This window comes from Lepisma saccharinum, chromosome 24 (assembly GCF_977018435.1).
Source record: "Lepisma saccharinum chromosome 24, izLepSacc3.1, whole genome shotgun sequence".
Taxonomy (NCBI): Eukaryota; Metazoa; Arthropoda; class Insecta; order Zygentoma; family Lepismatidae; genus Lepisma; species Lepisma saccharinum.
Window position 1 is genome coordinate 43,489,913 of NC_139252.1, and position 13,575 is coordinate 43,503,487.

At 38.8% G+C, this 13,575-nt stretch overlaps 1 protein-coding gene across 3 annotated transcripts in view; it reads left to right on the top strand.

Moving 5' to 3' along the window:
* Positions 1-5,666: 5,666 nt before the first annotated feature.
* The window catches only part of LOC145978007 (protein lifeguard 3-like), a 41,787-nt gene continuing 33,878 nt past the window's right edge, over positions 5,667-13,575 (top strand). The window contains exon 1 of one of the 3 annotated variants that reach the window (XM_083110381.1): positions 5,667-5,789. The gene's annotated coding sequence lies outside the window, so the exon portion shown is untranslated. Of the gene's footprint in view, positions 5,872-5,960; positions 6,060-13,575 lie in introns of those variants that run through there. The other 2 variants (XM_083110380.1, XM_083110382.1) reach the window with 2 other exon arrangements.

The following is a 13,575-nucleotide window of genomic DNA, read 5'->3' on the forward strand; positions in this document are numbered from 1 at the left end:
ATGAGAAGTGCCTGAAAAACGCATTATTATTTTGGCATATATTAACGTACTTATGAAAAGAAATACTTTGTTTTTCATTTCCTGGCAAATTGTCTCGAATGAACATTCATCGTTTTTCCCCCTGGCCCTTCATATTGATTTCAAGTAGCTTCCCAATTGTCCTCACGATGTTAGGCCATCACAGAAATTTTGGAGTTCCTACCAGGGATCGAACCTTGAAAGACTAGAGCGCAATAATTTGAGCGCGCGGGAATTTTGTTGTTTCTATTGCCATCATATATTCAGTTTTGCGCGCGCAAAGAAGATTACTTTTAAGAAACTAGATGCGTGCATAAAATTTCATATATATCGTCATCATTCTCCAATGTGAACAGTACGACGCCACAAAAGACTCGTGCATGTCCCATCGAATAAAGGCCGCCGGACTCGATTCTGGTATAAGCAATATAGATGGGATGCCTATCTTGAACTCATTACACAAACATTTCATTTTCGCACCGTTGTCATACTTGTACGTACACCTGATACCAGCACCCTTGTATATCTAAACCCACGGAAGAGAGTTTTCTCTACTTCTCAATTTTCTTCGAGCAAATTTACAAATCTAAGGAGTAAGGACTAATGACATTGTTCTTGGTGTCTCAAAAATCTAACATAAGAGAAAATACATGGAATTTTAAAGACTGTCTAGATGCCATTATGTTAATAAGTTCATTCTGCATTTAGATTCCCGAATAATGGCCGTGGATTTCGCGTAAATTTTTGGGGGCTACACGAGAAAATAATGTTCTCTTCCAACAAGATTTTATATATATATATATATATATATATATATATATACATACATACTGTACATATACTTATGTAGGCCTATATGGTATATTGATAGTTTGTTAGTTTTTAATGGTTTGATAGAAAAAAAATCTTAAGTTTTTGCCCCCCCCCCCCCCCCGAACTGATCAACCTAGCTACGTCCCTGGAGGCAACTGTAAAATCTCAAATGAGAACCCATTTTTTTATTGCAGATTCGGATTCTCCAGACAAAAATACGTAGGTTTTGTCTGAAACTATTTTTTTTGGAAGTGTGATAGATGCCACTGTAATCGCAAAAAGTAAGATTTGGCGCAATTCTCGAGAAATACTACACTGTCCTCTTCGTCAGGCTTCGTGGCAAATTATGCCGTGTCTGTTTGACCAGGAAACAAGGTGTAATGGTTTGTAAGATAAAGCATGGGGTCCTGAAACATGCTCGGCAATCTGTTAAAAACGAGGTTAACCAATTATAAAATTGTAAAACGTTGAAGAAAGGGAATGTAGAGGAAAGATGGGCAAAGATGTTAAAAAAATGGAAGAAGATAAAAACAAATAGGCTTTAATGTAATGAAAGAAATGACACGAGCGTTCATGATGATAGGGGAGTTCTAAGGCGGAGGGATGACGTAATAATGCAGGAGTAGCGGGGAAAAGGAGGGGAGGGAGGAACAAGTGGGTGGGGCCAGTACCAGCTATCGGCAGCACATCAGCAGCACAACATTAGCTGTGAAGACGACTAACTCGACGATCCATTCCGCGGAAGTGAGATTGTTTATTTTCACATGGTCAAAGGTTTTTACGGAGCTTTGAAATCTTCAACGTTTTAGTTTTATAAGTGGTTAATAACGTTCTGAACAGATTGCCGAGCATGTTTCAAGACCGCATGTTTTCTCCTAAAGACCATCTGAGCTTGTTTCCTAGTCAAACAGACGCGGCATAATCTGCAACGAAGCCTGAAGAAGAGGACGGAAGTAGTGTTTTTCTTCCTTGACTCCATTAGTGGTTATAATGCAGGCTAAAACGGTGCAAGAGAAAATTGAAATGGTGTACATTTATGGAGAAAGTGGCAGGAATATCAATGATCCTGTGATTCTTTATGCTCAACGTTTTCCAGACCGGGTGCGATCGCACGCTTCTTTTCGCAGAGTTGTTCAACAGTTCTCCACTGAGAGAACTGTACTACAACCAAAAAATAGGAATCGCCGAAGAACAATTGCTGGAGAAAATAATGAAATTGCGGTATTAGCTGCAGTGGCCCATAACCCCCACGTTAGTACTCGACAAATAAGTCGTGAATCGGGAATTTCGCAGACTACTGTCTGCCAAATACTGAAGCGTAGAAAATATCATCCGTTTCATGTTTCGTTGCATCAAGAACTTCATGAGGATGATTTTCAGAACCGAGTGACATTCTGTCAATGGGCGCTTCAGCAAATACAAGGAGACCCTAATTTCTTTTCTCGAGTTTTGTTCTCTGACGAGTCGACTTTTACAAACCACGGTACGATTAATCGACACAACATGCATTATTGGAGTGTCGAAAACCCGCTTTGGTTACGCCAAGTTGAACATCAGCGCCCTTGGAATGTAAATGTTTGGTGTGGAATAATTGGCGATAAACTTATTGGTCCATATTTTATCGATGGGAACTTAAATGGTGAGAAATATCGAAATTTTTGCAGAACGAACTTCCAGTATTCCTTGCAGACCTTCCCTTAGACGTGCGACAAACAATGTGGTTTCAACATGACGGTTGTCCAGCACGTTATTCTGTTGCAGCATGGGATGTATTTATTATATCGCGTGTACGTACAACCGTCGGTGGATCGGAAGAGGTGGTCCATTGTCTTGGCCTGCAAGATTGCCAGATCTTACTTCGCCTGACTTTTGTTTGTGAGGCTCAGGCCCGTAGCCAGGAATTCTTTGTAAGTGGGGGGGGGGCGAAGTCAATCCTAGAGGGGGCAATTTCTTAATATATTGTGTCGCATTGGCAGATATAGCAGGGTACACAGAGACACTTGCCCCCTCCCCCAAAATAGATAAATACAGAAAAGAGATGATATCTTGCAACTGCAACGAACAATAAAAACTTCCAGCAACATCAAATAGCAATATTTCGATAATAATCTTCTTAGATTGCCAAAGAATCAGTGGCGTGCCCAAAGGGGGGACTGGTGGTGGTTATACCCCCCCCCCTCCTTTTGGTCCAATATTTTATAAAAAGAACGTCAAAGGCAGGAAAATATGGCAAAATGAGGACTGACTACTTAAAAATGTAGACGTAACCCCTCCCTTTCGAAAATCCTGGGCAAGCCACTGCAAAGAATATAAATTTTAACATAAATTAGCTAATAGAGACTGTATCTACTTGTTATTTACAGGTCCATAATGTTAATAGATGATTAATATGTATACCAACAGCTTTGAGTCTCTCTGCAAAACTGATTAAGGGAGCCCTTTATAAATTATGCTTCATAATGATTCCCTCTAGTTTCCAGTATGCAAGATTTTTACTCACAAAGGAATCTAACGTGAATCCAACAACACTATTGTGTTGTGTTATGCAAGAAAAATAGAATTAATTAAATAATAATGGTTACATATTATCTACACTTTGATGAATTGTGTAAAAATTTGTAGTACATTTTTTTGTACTTGCTAGAACATTAAAACATGGGTCCCTTAGTCCACCACGGACTCTATTTCCTTCAATGGGGAGACTCTTGAATCACTAAAGACAATGTTTGCCTACTGGTTATGTTAACCATTTTGTATGAATTATAGGTGAAATGCATGTGTTTGACACCTGACAAACAAATAGGAATCCCTTGATTGATCAATGACTTCTTGGATTACAGTGTCATCATTAATATTCCATATTAAGTTTCATAGAAAGAAATTGTTTTAATAGGGTGAAAATAACTTTACGGGGGCGCCATGGCATTCTCTTTAACATTTATTTTTACTATAGATCGTTTGGTTCCCAGGAACGACTCCCGCCGCCCCATATCTGTGGCTATGAACTTGGACTATAAGAAGTGCAGAAATTGCGAGCGAAGCGAGTAAGACAATTTTACGAAATGTATTTTATTTCTATAGAATTTGAAATGGAGGGGGGCAATTGCCCCTCTGTGCTCCTTGCAAGTGCCCTTGGCCGTCTGGAAGAAAAATGCAAGGAACACGTAAAAACTAATTCCATCATGAGTATCCAATTGTCCTGCTATTCTTAGATTCTCCTAGTCTTGTTTTTTACTTCAATGTTTGCTTCCCCTAGAATGGACTTCCGTCAAAGGGTAATCTCCCCTGCCCCCTTGTGCTTGCAGCACTGTTTATGAGTGTCTCTTCATCAATTTCACGTCATCACTCATTGTTGCGATTAGCTAGAAGTGGCAGAAAAGCAACGATAAGTAACGAAAATTAAATATCCACGTGAAACAAAAATTTAAGCAGTTTCAAGTTCATAGCAACACATCCAAGAAAAACACCGGACACCTTTAATACAAGACTACTCAAAATGTCACAACTTTTCTAGATTCATTCATTTTCCGAAGTCTGAATCTGGAAGGGAATTCCATCTCCCCCAATCATGATACGACATTATACGGAATCCCATACACCTTATAAATCAAAAAATCAAAAAGGTCTTTGTTATATTGCTAGAGTAACACATGATATAATTGTAAAGATTATTGAGAATTTCAGGTAGAAATGTGTTCTGTATTTTTAACGGGGGGGAAAGCAGGCTCTCAGGGGGGCAGTCGCCCCCTGCCCCCCTCTAGCTACGTGAAGAGTGAAGTTTATAATGAACTGCCAACAAAGCGTGAGAACATGTTAGAGCGAATCACCAATGCATGTCGAAAGATTACACCGGGCACGCTCCTCAGTTGTGTCCAATCATTCCAAGTGCGGATAAATCAGTGTATCGAAGTGGGTGGTGACATTTTCGAGCACTTATTGTAAAATGATTATTAAAAACAAGCACCCCGATGGTGAGAGGCGAGGGGACTCACCTAAAACAGGAACCCCGATGGTGAGAGGCGAGGGGATTCACCTTAAAAAAGCACCCCGATGGGAACAAAAAAAATGCTACGTCCACGTCGTTGTTCCTGGGTTATGCTAAATGCAGTTTCTTATAAAAAAATCAAGAAGTCATGTGTTTTGCTGTCTCAGGTCATAGCCCCTCCCCCAAAGTTGATGGTTTAGAACATTTCAAATGTGTATTTAAAGTTAAGTTCATGTGGCATAATTCAGAGTAAACTTCCTCTTAAACAAAATTATTTGTGGGCTCTGCTCCCACGTCGATAACATTGGGAGGGGGCTCGAGCCCCCCCCAAGCTCCATGGGGTCGGCGCCTATGCATTTAACGTTCTATTTTTGGAAATACTAGGACAAATGGTTTTATTACCCCAGGCACCCCCTTTGGGCACGCCACTGCATGAAGGCCCGACATTTGTTGAAATAATGGGAAATTACAATAAAAATTACTACAGAAAAAGAGGAAATAGATACCTTTTTCACAAGGGAAAGATCTATAATCAATGCGTACCCGGAACGTGGTGCTAATATTACGGCCGCGGCCGAGAGAGATCGAGCCAATCTTGTAACTTTAAACTCTGCTTCATACCTTTACTAATTTTGAAAATTATAAACACCATATCTCCGATATTTTTTTCTGCGTAAGCAGACGACTTCTGAGGTGAATGTTTGGTTACTCATTAATGACGTCAGCGTCGCTAAAACGTAAGTGGTGCAATTTATAAATGTGTAGTAGATAGCTAGTATTAAGATTTAATATACATGTGTTCAATTAAAGCTTAATTATTTTTCTAATTTCGACTTTTACGAAATTATACGTAAAGTTGTGCGGTAGGAACTAAAGTAACAAGGTCACGGATTACAGCCACATATGTTCGATGTCTTGTGATCGCGTAGGTAGAAAAAGGGAAAACATCTTTACGTCATTTGAATAGTCTGTGGTAGGTTGCGTTATCAGCTAATCGCAATCATTTTTCATATGATAAGTTGATATTTTATAAGGATATTTGAACCCACCTCGGAGTAAGTACAGTATACTTCTATTCATACGTTAATGTCAGTAGTTGAAGTGAAAATATCTTTCTATTTGTAAGTTACCTGTAACTGTCAAACTCTCTACATGCATGTGTGTCGTGAACTGAATGGGCAGGTTGAACAAGGAAGTTATTGAAAATATTAATTTCTCTGTTTAAATTTTCATCTTTCTTAAGGTACGATAACATTTTGTGATACCAATTATTTATGATTTGTATGCACGCATATGGTCCGCATGGACAAACAAAGAAAGTGCAAATTTGGGTAAATTTCTCGTAAGGGACAAACAGCTGAAATTTCCTAGTTTATTTAATTTGAATATTTGTACTTACGTATTCTGCATTGAGAAACATTGCTGAAGGTGGCATTTTGCTTATTTCACGGAAATAAGCTATATTTGCGACATATTGAGTAAGTTTTCTTCGTTTCTTTTTGCCTTCGGTAACACGCAAAATGGCGATTACAGTTTCACTACCGTACTCAGCATGCAGTGTTTCCACCCCACTGCACCCAAAGATACCTACGTAGCCCACAAACCATTGACGCATAGCCCCACACACCATTCATACATAGCCCCACGAACCATTTCCGGTAAGGTTAGGTTAGGTAGGGTCACTATAGGTTACAATAGTTAAAAATTGGTTTCGAAAAAAATATGCGTAGCCCCACACACCATTCTCGCATAGCCCCAGGAACCATTGACGCATAGCCCCACGAACCATTGACACATAGCCCCACAAAGCATTTTTAGAAACGTATCTTCTTCAGTTACAAAAACACGTGTTTGGAAACACTGACCAGGATTACGTCATCACACACAGGCTACATCCACCTGGAAGTAAATGGATGCAAGAACTTCCGTGCATCGGTCACACATTTATATCGAAAAATAGATGATTTACCGTCAAAATTCAATGAACGATGCGAGAAAACACTTCCCCGAACTTCCAGAAGTATAAAGAAACTGCATTCGGTAAGTAATTTCTCCTGTAAATTTGATGAAATCTGTTTGTCCCTTACGAGAAATTTACCTTGAACTCTTGAAACAATACCCCATCTTCGTGCCAGTTATGCAAAATGTGCGAAAATTACGCCCTCTTCTTTGCGTAATATAGCGTTGCTCAGCATGGTGCGTTCAGTTCGACAAGTTCGAACTATAACACCATTAAGCCTTGTTTCCAATATTATGAAAAACTAAATATCCTGACCAAGGCAGTAATTTATTTGGTAAAAATTTACTATCCTTCGGACACCTCTAATTTTTTCGTTTTGTCAATTTTTGACATTCGTACTTACGTATCTGCTTCGCGGAACATTCCTGAAGGTGTATCAACGTTGTTTTTATGAAATTTGAACTATGTTTCCTAACCTAACAGAACTAACCTAACCACGCGCAAATGGTTCGTGGGGCTAGCGCCAATGGTTCGCAATTATTTCCAATTTCTAGATCCTGATACTAACACGACACCAAATTTTAACTATGTTTCCTAACCTAACAGAACTAACCTATCCACACGCCAATGGTTCGTGGAGCTAGCTATTCTCTGTCGGAGAATTAATTTTCAACGAACAACATGAATTTCAGCTATGAAACATTCCCACATCACACAATACACTTTCCCGATGTTCGACAATGCTACAGGAACTTATTACGGTAAGTAGTTTCTTCTGTAAAATTTAAATAAACGTGTCCGAAGGATAGTAAACTAGTACTGTACAAAAGTAACAAGATACACAAAAAGGCATTATAGGCTATATACACAAACATTACTCCCTCCAGACTATTAGAAAGTTGTTAGGACTTGTTAGCCACCTGCTAGAAAGTTCCTTATAACTTTCTAATAGTCTGGAGGGAGTAATGTTTGTGTGTATATATAATGCCTTAGGACTTGTTAGCCACCTGCTAGAAAGTTCCTTATAACTTTCTAATAGTCTGGAGGGAGTAATGTTTGTGTGTATATATAATGCCTTTTTGTGTATCTTGTTACTTTTGTACTTGATACAGAGTCTGATGAAGACCTTGCTAGAAGGTTGAAACGTTACGTTTAGTTTATGTTTTTAATAAAATAAATTACTGCCTTGGTCAGCATATTTAGTTTTTCATAAGTTTGAACTATCTATCAGACTACAGTGAGTTTTGAATGCATAATAGTACGGTATTATCGGAGAGAATGGTTACAAGGCAGTGTGCTGTGAATATCTAAAATCTCAATCGAATAACATAAAACAGTTGTGTTTATTATTTTTTTTTTAGTATTTAAGAAATAAATATGTCTAAATACATGTCTAAGCACATCTCGCTCAAAGTAATGCAGATATATTCCTGTCTACAGGATTATATAATTTGTCAGCATGTACAGTATAAATGTAAAATGGGAGTATTTGCATGTGGATACAGGTACATTGTGTAATTGCTGAAAAGGCAAGGTATACTAGTTGTATAAAAATATAGCCCAAGTTCCTTTTGTTTTATTGCGATTTCATCATGCTACGAATGCAAGTTAAACATGTTTTGATTTCGATTTACCTCTGTTAACATATATGGTGGAGTTTTAGCGATTACTTAAGATTTTGTTCAATATAGCCTATGCTTTCGTAGTTAGGTTAGGTGGGCCAGGTTTGGTTCTCTTAGCATTAAAATCAAGTCCCTAAATCCACTCTATTAGGGTTCAGATTTACTTCTACATTAATTATCATTGGTCCGGTGTCCCATTCTACACACTCGATTTGGAAGTTATTTTTTTATGAAGATTATGTGATGCTAATTATGAAGAACAAAAATTTGGAGTGCGGAAACCAGTATTTACTAATGTACAGCCGTTTGAAGTTGAGATATTGTCGTTTGAAATTGTTGAGTCCAAATTTCCCACAGATTCCGGGCTCCGCCCCTGGGGTAATTGACCTACCGCTACCATGGCCCCACCTCCACTACGTTCCGGCTACCCGCCTTTATCTATAGAGTCCCTTTTAAAGGCATGTTAGAAATTGGCTGCAGTCACCTACCCCAACACTATTTCTATTTTTCGCATTGACATATGAAGATACCAAAAATTAAGGCTAAAATTAAACCTAAGAAGGTAACTTACCTCTTTTTACCAAGGCCAGGCACTGAATTGCAGGTTGAAGTTAAATTTCAAAGTCCAAAAATGAAGTAACTCCTATGTTGAAAGTCCTTGTCCTTTTCCACAGCATACTACCCTCCACTTCCGTCCTATCATAAAATTAAGAAGACTCAAATTACCCCATCCCACAAGTCATTTAGAAAAAATAACCATCCCCTTTGTGGCCTGCAGTTGCCAAAAATAAATTATTAATTCCAATTTCTGAAGTCGTATAAATGAAATCCAATGTCTGAAATGTTCAACCTGCCAATAAATAAACATATCGCAGTCGCAAATGTTCGCATTGCACAAGTCAATCATAAGAAGAAAAATAAAAAATCAGACGGCACCTGTGACATTAATCCGTGATCCAAAATCCTCAGACTTGTGCCTGTGACATGAATCCATCATCCACCATCATAGTAGCCCTGAAAAACCTCTTTGACGTTACACAAGGAATTTTAATTTTAAGAAAAACGTAAGTTTCGTAGCACGTAGATCTAAAAAATTACCTTCCACGCTATTTACAATCACTGTTTGTTATTAGGAACTAAATATTTTCACGAAAATATTTGAGATCTGCGGAAAATCGAGGGTGTAGAATGATACCCCAGAGCCATTATCACTAGTCTACGATACTTAGTCACTTGTTAACGGAAAATACATTGTCCATGGGATGTGCACATGTTTGCGTAAGGTAATTTTTAAATTGTTTTTTCAACATAAATAACTTTTTTCGAAATACAAACAGTGCTCATCCTTTAAGGAAATACAAACACTGCTCATCCAGTGAAACAGAAAGTAAAATTCGTGTGGGTATTAATATGTCTGACAAATTTACAATTCATGATGGGTTAAAACAAGGAGATGCATTATCTCCATTGCTCTTTAATTTTACCTTAGAATATGCTGTTAGGAAGGTAAAAGAAACTAAAGAAGGACTAAAATTAAATGGTGTGACTCAGTTGTTAGCATATGCAGATGATGTAGACTTACTGGGGGATGATGTGAATACAATTAAGAATAATGCTAAAATATTTTTCAAAACTGCTAAAGAGATATGTTTGGAAGTTAACAAAGAAAAAACTAAATATATGCTTACAGGCCGAAACCAAGTGTTAGGTAATAATCAAAATCTAATTATTGATAACAACTCATTTGAACCAGTTTCCAAATTCAAATACTTAGGAGTAATATTAACAAATGAAAATGATATTAAAGAGGAAATAAAACGTAGGCTTAATTCAGGAAATGCATGTTACTTCTCTCTTCATAAACTTTTGTCTTCTCGTTTAATATCTAAGAGACTAAAAGTTAAAATATACAAAACAGTAATTTTGCCTGTAGTGCTCGTATTATATGGGTGTGAAACTTGGTCCCTTACATTGAAAGAGGAACATAAATTGAGAGTATTTGAAAATAAGATCCTTAGGAAAATCTTTGGACCTAAAAGGGATGAGGAGACAGGTGAATGGAGAAGGTTACATAATTTAGAACTACATAATTTGTATTCATGTCCAGATATTATCAGAATAATTAAATCAAGAAGACTTAGGTGGGCAGGCCATGTGGCACGAATGGGAGAGGAAAGAGGAGTTTACAGGATTTTTGTTGGGAAACCTGATGGTAAGAGACCTGTAGGAAGGCCAAGACGAAGATGGAGGGACAACGTTGAGATGGACCTAAGGGAAATCGGCAGGGATGGAAAAGAGTATATAGAACTTGCTCAAGATAGGGAAAGATGGAAGGCCTGTGTTGCTGCAGCCATGAACCTTCAGGTTTAAGAAGGCTAGGGAGTTAGTTAGTTAGCTCATCCTTAAGATAGGTTCAAATTACGTGTAACAATGATTAGTCTTCCTGCTAGGAAAATTTGAAAAGAAAATCATAAAACAATTTAAACAGTTACCAAAAATATTACAAAATTAGCAAGCTTTAGCCCCATTCACTGGAAAATAATGGGTTTTAAGCAATAGCTCAAGTATTGAAAAGTACATTCATGGGTAAGAAGATTGAGGATAGTTCGTTACTATGTTTGTAGCAGCATGTAACAATCATCTTGATTGAATGTGTGTTTAAGTAGTATTGTGTATGTAGGCCTACATGCAATGTAAAATTTAATATTTGAGATATTTAGTTCTATAAGATTGACTTGTTCATTCTCATTGTAAATTTTGTACTACATATGATCAAATGAACAGAAATAAGTCATTGTCCATCTCGTGTCGCTTGACAACACTTAAGAATACCACAAACACATTACACCAATGGGAGCGATTTTACAATACCGGGAGTTTCTCCAATTTGTTTCAAATTCGACATACTCACTAATTTTGCCCTCCTAATCACGAATCTGTAGTAAAAATTGGCGCTCATGGGTACAAATTGCAAAATAACCGAAATTAAGTTTTCTGCGATCGGCACAATTGCTCATTATTTATCGGAAAATTTTCTGTTTGGAATACCTAAAAAAACGATATATACACCACTGAACAAAAATCTGGAGCGCGGAAAGAAGTATTTACGAATGTATAGCCGTTTAAAGTTAAGATATTGCCGTTTAAAATTTTTGAGTCCACATTTCCCTGGGGTATTTGACCTACTGCTACCCTGGCCCTGCCTCCACTATGCTCCAGCTACCTGGCTTTCACTGTAGAGTCCCTTTTTAAGGGCATGTTAGAAATTGGCTGGAGTCACCTGTCCCCAAATGAGCGCCAAATTGCAACTGCACATTCGTGATTACAAGACCAAAATTAGTAAGTATACCAAATTTGAAACAATTTGGGAGATATTTCCGTTATTGAAAATTAACGTAACCTATCCTTACCGTCAATGATTTGTTGAACAAACATTCAATCCACACCCAAATTTCAACTCCACATTCATGATTACGATACCAAAAGTAGTAAGTATACCAAATTTGAAACAAATTGGAGATACAGGGGATGGACGAAAATATGGAAACACCTGCAGAAATGCACATTACCTTTATTAATATCGAGTAGGACCACCTTTGGCACGTAGAACGGCCTGAAGTCGACGTGGAATGGACAAATACAGGTTGCGTATGGTTGTCAAAGGGATGTTGTACCATTCTTCCTCCAAAACAGCTGCAAATTGTTGTAGAGATGATGGTGGTGGGTAGCGGGCTCGCACCTTTCTCTCCAAAACTGACCACAGGGGCTCAATAATATTGAATTCTGGCGATTGTGGAGGCCATGGCAGATGTGACACTTCATTTTCATGCTCATCAAACTAGTCCTGGACGATGTGAGCTGTATGAACAGAGGCTCTGTCATCTTGAAACATGGCATCACCATCTGGGAACAAAGTTTGCACCATGAGATGCAGCTGGTCACTCAAAATGTTAATGTAGTCCCTGGCAGTGACATGTTCATGCAGGGTGATGATGGGTCCGGCAGAATACCAGGAGATGGCTGCCCAAATCATCACTGAACCACCGCCATGCTTCACTCTCTGTAACAGACAGTCTGTATCGTATGCTTGTGCTGGCGTTCTCCACACGTACACTCGGCCAGCAGTTGGAAACAATGTAAAGGATGACTCATCCGACGAGACTACAGTCTTCCACTGCTCCATTGTCCAGTTTTTATGGGCGTTGCACCACAGTCTCCGTCAGCATGGTCAACAGTCACGAGTGGTTTGGGAATAGCAGATCTGCCATGAATACCCTGCTTCTGGAGTTTTCTTCTGACTGTTTTGATGCTAACAGGGTTTGTAAGCACTGTATTCAGCTCAGCAGTGACTTTTGGAGCCGTGGTGATCTTCTGCTTGGTCACAATCCTACCCAATGTGCGCCTGTCTCTGTCACGTAACACACACTTGCATAAACGCTGGTGCTTCGCTGATGCAGTTTTTCCGGAAGTCTCGTAGGCAGTCATGATCTTCGAGACTATGCCTCTTGATACACAAAACATTTCCGCTACTTTCGTCACGGAAGCTCCCACCATATGCGTACCCAGAATTTACCCTCTTTGAAACTCTTGTCAGCTCAGACATGATTCACGATAACCTGCACGGACTGGTCGCTGAACATTAACTGGCCCATCTGTCAGGTTGACGAGGGTGTATACCTCGCAGGAAGTGCCAGTGACCACAGTGCCACCTACCATTCAGGCGCAAATAGTGTTTGAAATGGCTACCTGTTTTATACCAGGTGTTTCCATATTTTTGTCCATTCCCTGTATTTCCGTTACTGAAAATTAACGTAACCTATCCTTACCGTCAATGATTCGATCAACAAACATACAATCGACACTATCCAACATGCCATTTTCTCACATACAAATGAACGCCCCATGCAACTGGTATAACTTTCGGCACGACACACTAGGAAACACACCGTTGCCAAGCTTACCTCTATTCGAAGCCGCATTCCACAACCTCTTCTCCCTCCATATCCTCGTCGTCACTGTAAATAATTGCACCACATGAAGGATCTTTTCACTCCTTCCCTCCTGCATTCTTCCACGATCAATGATCTCCAAGTGACAAATTAACAATGTCTCAACGCTGTAGACAGCATAACGAATACCGATCTTCAATTGTTCACATCATCAAATATGGCTACCAC